Below are 7,005 nucleotides of genomic sequence, written 5' to 3'. Positions count from 1 at the left end.
CTTTAAAAACATTTGCATAACCAAGCTTTCCGAAGGAGCTTGTACCCGCCTATTTCATCAACGGCAGAGCATCCACAGTGTTCAACAGCGTCGTTGGCAGGGAGGTTTGGGCGACTCTTGACGCTCTCGCCGCTCTCAGTGTGAACGTACTGTACGTTCACACTGAGCGCGGCGAGAGCGTCAAAGTGACCGGAAGTCATTCATTTTCAATGAGAGCCAGCGTCTTTAAGCGGCAAAGGGCGTCGCGGCGAGGGTGGTTTGGGCGTCAAAATACAGTTGAAGTTCGGTTAACTTTATGGTAATGAGATATGACGCGGTTGGGCGGCAACCAATAGAAACTTGGAAGTGCTCCGCTCTAGAGAATTGTAGAGAACACAACAGTATAAACTATTGTTCCCACAAAACTTTTGGTCCTAAGCAAAATGGAGGAGAAACTGATTATATCGGTGGTGGGTTTCCACATGTTGTACTGTAATGTAGGTTATGCACAAATGTTAGTGTTAATTAAAGACCAAGGCTAGTAAACGTGTCCTATAAACTCCATGCTGGAATTTGACCTAGCCTATCATTAACACAAAAGACACACAACAAAAAAAAAAGCTTTTAAGTAGTGTTTTTCATTAGTTTATTTTGTTACGAAATATGTAATTAGCATTGTTTATTTATTTCTGTCATCGGTCGATTTCGCACCTTCTCATTTATAAGGTTAACTTATAGCCTACTGGTGGTCAGTCAGCACAAAGATACCACTCGACCTGTTTGTTTGCTTTATAGCCCCTTTAAAAACATTTGCATAACCAAGCTTTCCGAAGGAACTTGTACCCGCCTATTTCATCAACGGCAGAGCGTCCACAGTGTTCAACAGCGTCGTTGGCAGGGAGGTTTGGGCGACTCTTGACGCTCTCGCCACTCTCAGTGTGAACGTACAGTTAGCTGCTGTACCGTCGGCTGGCTTACGTCACTTCAGTGTTCCTACTGGCGGTGCGAAAGCAAACAGAAAAAAAGCCCTAGAACGAATGTAGTTCTAGGGGATGCTCCATAGGGGGTAGTTCCTATCGAATTAGACCCCAGAACTGTTCGGTGCGAAAGCGCCTATACAGACCATTCAGGTCTGGACTCAAGCTGGAAAGAATCAGTCTGTCTCCCTGTGCACCTGCAGGAGGACTCTCGACCTTGTGTGGTATGTTCGACAGGAATTATCTTCACTGATTCAGGGGGATCTGAGTGACAACCCCAAACACAAATAAAATTTAAAAAATAAGAATAATAAATTGACAAAAGTAAAAACAAAAACTGCTCTGCACTTCCAGCTATAGTTGAGATTACAAGTGATTTTCCAGTCCAGTCACTGCTATGGGCAGGCCAAATGGTTCAAATATTTATATGTTCTCAGCGAAATCATACAACCTTTCTGCATGTAGCAGCTGCTGTTGCAGTACCAGTATTTTTTTTTTTATTCTACTTTAGTAACTCACAGTGGATGTGTATAGTGTAGTTGACTGTCTGATCCCCTGTTATGTGACTGACCACACACTGGACCTGCTATTGATTGGCATGTCTGGAGGGAACGCCAATAAGATGACTAGTGGTTGTGTAGGTTCCGTTGGAATGGACTGTGGAGTTTGTCACTATTTTCATTGAGTCACTAAAAGAACCCAGATGCCACGAGATGTTTGCTGGAGGTCGGGCACCGGCAGCAGTACAGGTTGCCATGACTTCCTCAGACTCTCCAACTACAGGAGTCACTTCAACAAATGCTGTCACCAGGGGATGCACTAGGGAACAAAGAAGAAGTGGCTAGATAAGCTTCATAGGTAGTTCTTAAAATTAAGATTCAGATTAAGATTGAATCTCTGTGATCACACCCACACTCTGTGAGGAGTGAGAAGTGAATTTGACCTCTGCATTTAACCCATCTTTACACAACAGTAGTGAGCACACACAATCACTAGGCGCAGGAGCAGTGGGCACCACACCTGTGCCGGGGAACAGTTGGGGGCTAAAGTACCTTGCCCTAGGGCACTTCAGCCGTGGATGTTTTCCTGCCAGTCCTGGGAATCAAATTGGTGACCCATTATGTATTAGGCAATCCTAGTATTAAGTTCTTGTAGTTGATTTTACAACGTTGTATGCATGGCTTTTTTAAATGATCAATTTATTACTTACTTTTTCTCCCCCCCATTCAATTTCCATTTTTAATTTCAAATTTCTTACTGTTTATTTATTGCTTGCTTATCATGTACATAGCACTACAGGTTCTTCATACTTGATTCTGATCATGTAACAATCTTTGATACTACTGGAGCTCAAAAATGTTACTCTGACTCATGAGCTAGGTCTTCATGAGACCTTAAAGGACCCTGTCCTCTCACCTGTGCTGCTTGTCTTTATAGATTTGGCACATATATTACTGCGTTTCAAAGGGACAATGTGAGTGTGGCTGCAGTTTATAGGACCAATCCAAATGTAAGACAGGAGAAAAATGGGGACAAGTAAAAAAAACAAAGAAACAAACAAATAAAAAACCTAAGAGACTTAATCCTCTCATTTCATCATCAGTTTGTTGAGGTGCTTGCTCCTCTAGACCGATACAGTGTTTTGTACAGTGTGTGTCAATGATATGCAAATATCATAATAATATGCACATAAAAACAACAGCAGTACCTGTTACCATAAGGTTGATTGTTTTTTCGTAAGTGCCATCTGGATACATAGTGAAGATGCAAGTGTAGGCTCCTTCATCCATCACTTCAACTCCCCTAATCTGAATTGAGCCATTGCATTCTTCAGTGTTTCCAATAAAAATCACACGGTCAAATTGCCAATCACCATTGAAAACGGATATCTTGCCATCTGGGCTGATGCTTGCAAGTGTTTCCTTTTCAGTGTCGTCCACAGTTTTTCTCTGCCAGGTAATGCTAGACAGGAGTTCAGACTCAGAGGAGCCGGTCAGCTGGCAAAGCAGGTTGGCGTTCTCTCCAGCAGCAACTGTCTCGCCTTGACTGATGACCTGTGCAGCTGTATTTTAAAGAGTAAGAATAAGCAAAAAACACATGTATTACTTTAGGAATAAAAAAAATCCTTTAATATTGTTAGAGTTTTGTCAAGTGCTTTCCATTTGGAGATAAGTACTTGTGAGGACATTTCCTCCTGAAATAAATTATTGGTCCTATAACACACCCAATTCAGTAACTAAGAAGAAATTCTGTAGCTCTACATAATGTTTGTATTGAAACACACATTTATGACAGAACCACAACAACATTTCTATACCAGGAGTAAAGGACAGACCTTTTGGAGAAAAAAAATCCTTCTTTTACGCTTAATCAAATCAGTCATTTTAGACATCAAATGCCTGTAAAATAAACAAATTCTGACTAAATCTTTGATGAAACAATCAAAACATTGACTCTACAGTCAAAACAAAATGTTACTGTATACAAGAAAAACAAAAAACAAATATTTCATAACAGAAGTTGAACTCAGGGCACATATACAGAATTCTGCTGATCAATACAGTTGAATGTTATACTGACTACGAACAAACTAAAAGTCACTTAGAGGCTAAGTGAGGGAGTTCTGCACCGCTGCCTCCCTACAAACAATAAAATCCAGATTCCAGGCACCTACATTCGATTGTTTATTTCACAAAGAAAAACAAGACCATTTCAGACGTCAGACTGAACACTAGCACAGCAAGGCAAAGCAAAGCAAGGCAAGATCATGGGCATCCAAACAGTAAGTGTGGTCTACAAAAAATACATACTCCCTACTCACCCCCTCTCCATGCTGCCATACTGGTGAACAGGTGAACATATTCCCCTCATTCTTTAAAATGCTACCTGTACCTACACCCACCTGACATGCATGTGTCGTGCCAATGGTATGAGGAAAATCTAGTTAATGGTTCACTGTGAATGTTAGACTTAATACTAATATCACTTAGCTGTAACCATAGCCTTATTTTGGAACCTAAACCCAGTGAAACTACAGATATCCTGAGAAACTATTTATAGCTCAGTGCTCTGAACACTGAACCTAGAAATTGTTCTGAATACCTCTTCACTAGACGTACATATAATAAATAACGGCATTAAAGTAGCAAGTACAATAATACTCTTCAAATTCAATACTTCTAGCTAACTAAGTTCCTGGATCACCACATTCAGTAACTAGGAAATAACTTATCACACACTCAAAGAGTAGGAATACGAATGTACACGTTTAATACAACGATCAAATTCAAATGCTGCTATCCTTTTGGGTGTGTCTCTGCCTGAAAGGAGGAGACACTCCTTGGAATTGGGGAAGTATTAATTTGAGCTCGGTTGAAATACTTTTACATAACTTTTTCCCATTAAAGAATAGTAAAATTACATCCACGTACTCATATCTGCCACACTTCATACTCCCAAACAAGGTTTCTTCATCATTAAAAACAGCACAGGTATACCGATGGTCATACAGTTAGTTGCTCATGACTTGGCTCCTGGCTATTTTTAAGTTTTACTGCGCATTTATGAATATATGAACAGTTAAGACTTGATATGCGTATTTAACTGATACTATCGTATGGTTTGTTTCATTTTTCTTTTGTTCTACATGGTTTGTGCCCAAGTGGAGTAAGGCAGATGGGGCCTGTGACATGGTCTGAATTCCATTCTCACAGGGAAACTAACCTCCCGAGGTAATCTAGTCTCCCTCGCAATTAAACGTTATCAGCATTTGACCAAATGGTCTGGGGGTTGCTGCGCTAAAACATCGAGCCTGGTGTCTGTTGGGTGTTACAGCGAGTGGTTTCTGCTTTGGTGTGTATTGGTCTTGAACGCACGGAGGCCTGGGCCATAAAGAGAGAACTGGGATCAAAGGGGATAGGGATAGAGAGGCAGAGTGAGAGTGATAGAAATAGATAAGGAAGGGTGAAAAAGAGGGAGAGTTGTTACACAACTGCGACTTTAATTACTAAGGAACACTTAAGGTTAATAAATGTCCATTTCTTTCTGAAAGCTGCACAGTGTCTGCCCGGCACGTGACAACCATAAACCCAGAAGTTGATGCGCAAATACAAACACAAAACAAGTCATAGGACATGGCATATGGCTCCTATATCCCAGCCCCTAAATATTATCACACTGTAATAATTACAACATTAGCTGAACGACGGTGTGGTAGGAATCACCAGTGGCCAAGTATCTGGGAAAAAAAAAAAATTACAGTAAGGCCAAATGAATTAGCAAAAATACAGCATTATGCTATATTACCAAACAGTAAATAGCCATTAAACACTGAAATTAATGTCCAGGCAACTGAACCATTTAAAGCACAAACACACAAAAATTTATAAACTCACCGGAGACAAACTGCCAGCCGCTCAGCCGGACAAATGGCGCGCCGACGGTTGGTGTCCAGCCTGGCAATCCGGACCCGACTCTTGACAGCAGGCTGTCGAACTGGCTCCTGTCAAGCCTAAAGTATGACTGGAACGTGCCGTCATCCAGCCCTAACTCCCGCACCAGCCGGTGATATTCCAGCGCTGCTCACGAGCCTGAAGAATCGGGTGAACCCAGTCGGATCTCCGACGTCTTCGCCTCAAGTAAAATAAAGCCACACCGAACACAACGACCTCTCGGTTGTCCACAGTGATAAGATGAATTTGATATGAAGCTGAACACATTTTATAGGCAACATTTTCGCTCCTGAACGCTTGTTTTTAAGCGGGAATGCAATTCGTTGGCTCAAAACAATACGGACTTGACCAGTTACAGTAATTAGTCACTAAACTTCAATCAGGAACAGGACCACAGTTATTGTAATGTAGGTTATGCACAAACGTTACTGTTAATTAAAGACCAAGGTTAGTAAATGTCTTATGAACGCCATGCTGAAATTTGACCTAACCTCGCATTAACACAAAAGACACACAACAAAAAAGGCTTTTAAGTAGTGTATTTCGTTAGTTTATTTTGTTACGAAATATATAATTAGAATTGTTAATTTATTTCATCGATCATCGATCGATTTCTCACCTTCACGTTTAAAATATTTCATAAGGTTAACTTATGGCCTACTGGTGGTCAGTCAGCACAAAGATACCGCTCGACCTGTTTGTTTGCTTTGTGGCCCCTTCATTTGCATAACCAAGATTTGCAAAGGAACTTGTACCCGCCTATTTCATCAACGTCAGATCGTCCACAGTGTTCAACAGCGTTGTTGGCAGGGAGGTTTGAGCGACTTTTGACGCTCTCGCGGCTCTCAGTGTGAACGTACAGTAAATGTGGTCTACAAAAAATACACACCCCCTACTCATCCCCTCTTCATGCTGCAATACCGGTGAAAAGGTGAATATATCACCCTCATTCTTTCAAATGCTGCCTGCACCTACACCCACCTGACATGCACGACAAACCCAGACGTAGATGCGCAAATACAAACACAAAACAAGCATTTCATAGACATATGGCTCCTCTACACTGTCTTTCTCCACTCCAGTCTTAGCGACACACTAAGCAGCAAATTTTATTCAATGTTTAACTCTGTGAGTGTATAAGTTGTATTAGAGAGAAAAGTTCTTGAGTAGACCGTTAAGGAAGTAGATTTGATGACAGTACAATCAGCATCTACACTCACTGACAAGGATGACACCCGAAGTGAAATATGGAGATAGGCCTACTTCAGTTTTAAAGTGCCCAAAAAAAGTGAAAAGTGGTTTATTGAATACCTTCAGTCATGCTTGTAAAAAACAAAAATAGCAGATGAAGACAGAGCGGCACCCGCCTCATTATTTCAAGCCTCTGACATTCTCATGTGGTCTTCAGCTTCATGTTGTTAGTGACATCTTTGTAAAATATAGATTCACTATCAGCGAACAACAGAGGAATAGCGTCCCGTTAAATAAGAATGCGATTGACGCAACACGTAATAATAACGGCGGTCGAAGTGATTGAACACAGAATTGTCCGTTACAAAGACTTTAAAAAGAAGTTGTTTTTACAGAGGTTTGAGAAA

At 41.1% G+C, this 7,005-nt stretch overlaps 1 pseudogene; it reads right to left on the bottom strand.

The window, feature by feature from the left end:
• Nucleotides 1-1,092: 1,092 nt before the first annotated feature.
• On the bottom strand, nucleotides 1,093-6,728 carry LOC115823550 (nectin-1-like; annotated as a pseudogene).
• Between the last annotated feature and the right edge of the window lie 277 nt (nucleotides 6,729-7,005).

This window comes from Chanos chanos, chromosome 10 (genome assembly GCF_902362185.1).
Source record: "Chanos chanos chromosome 10, fChaCha1.1, whole genome shotgun sequence".
Lineage (NCBI taxonomy): Eukaryota > Metazoa > Chordata > Actinopteri > Gonorynchiformes > Chanidae > Chanos > Chanos chanos.
This window is presented reverse-complemented; position numbering and strand designations above follow the sequence as displayed.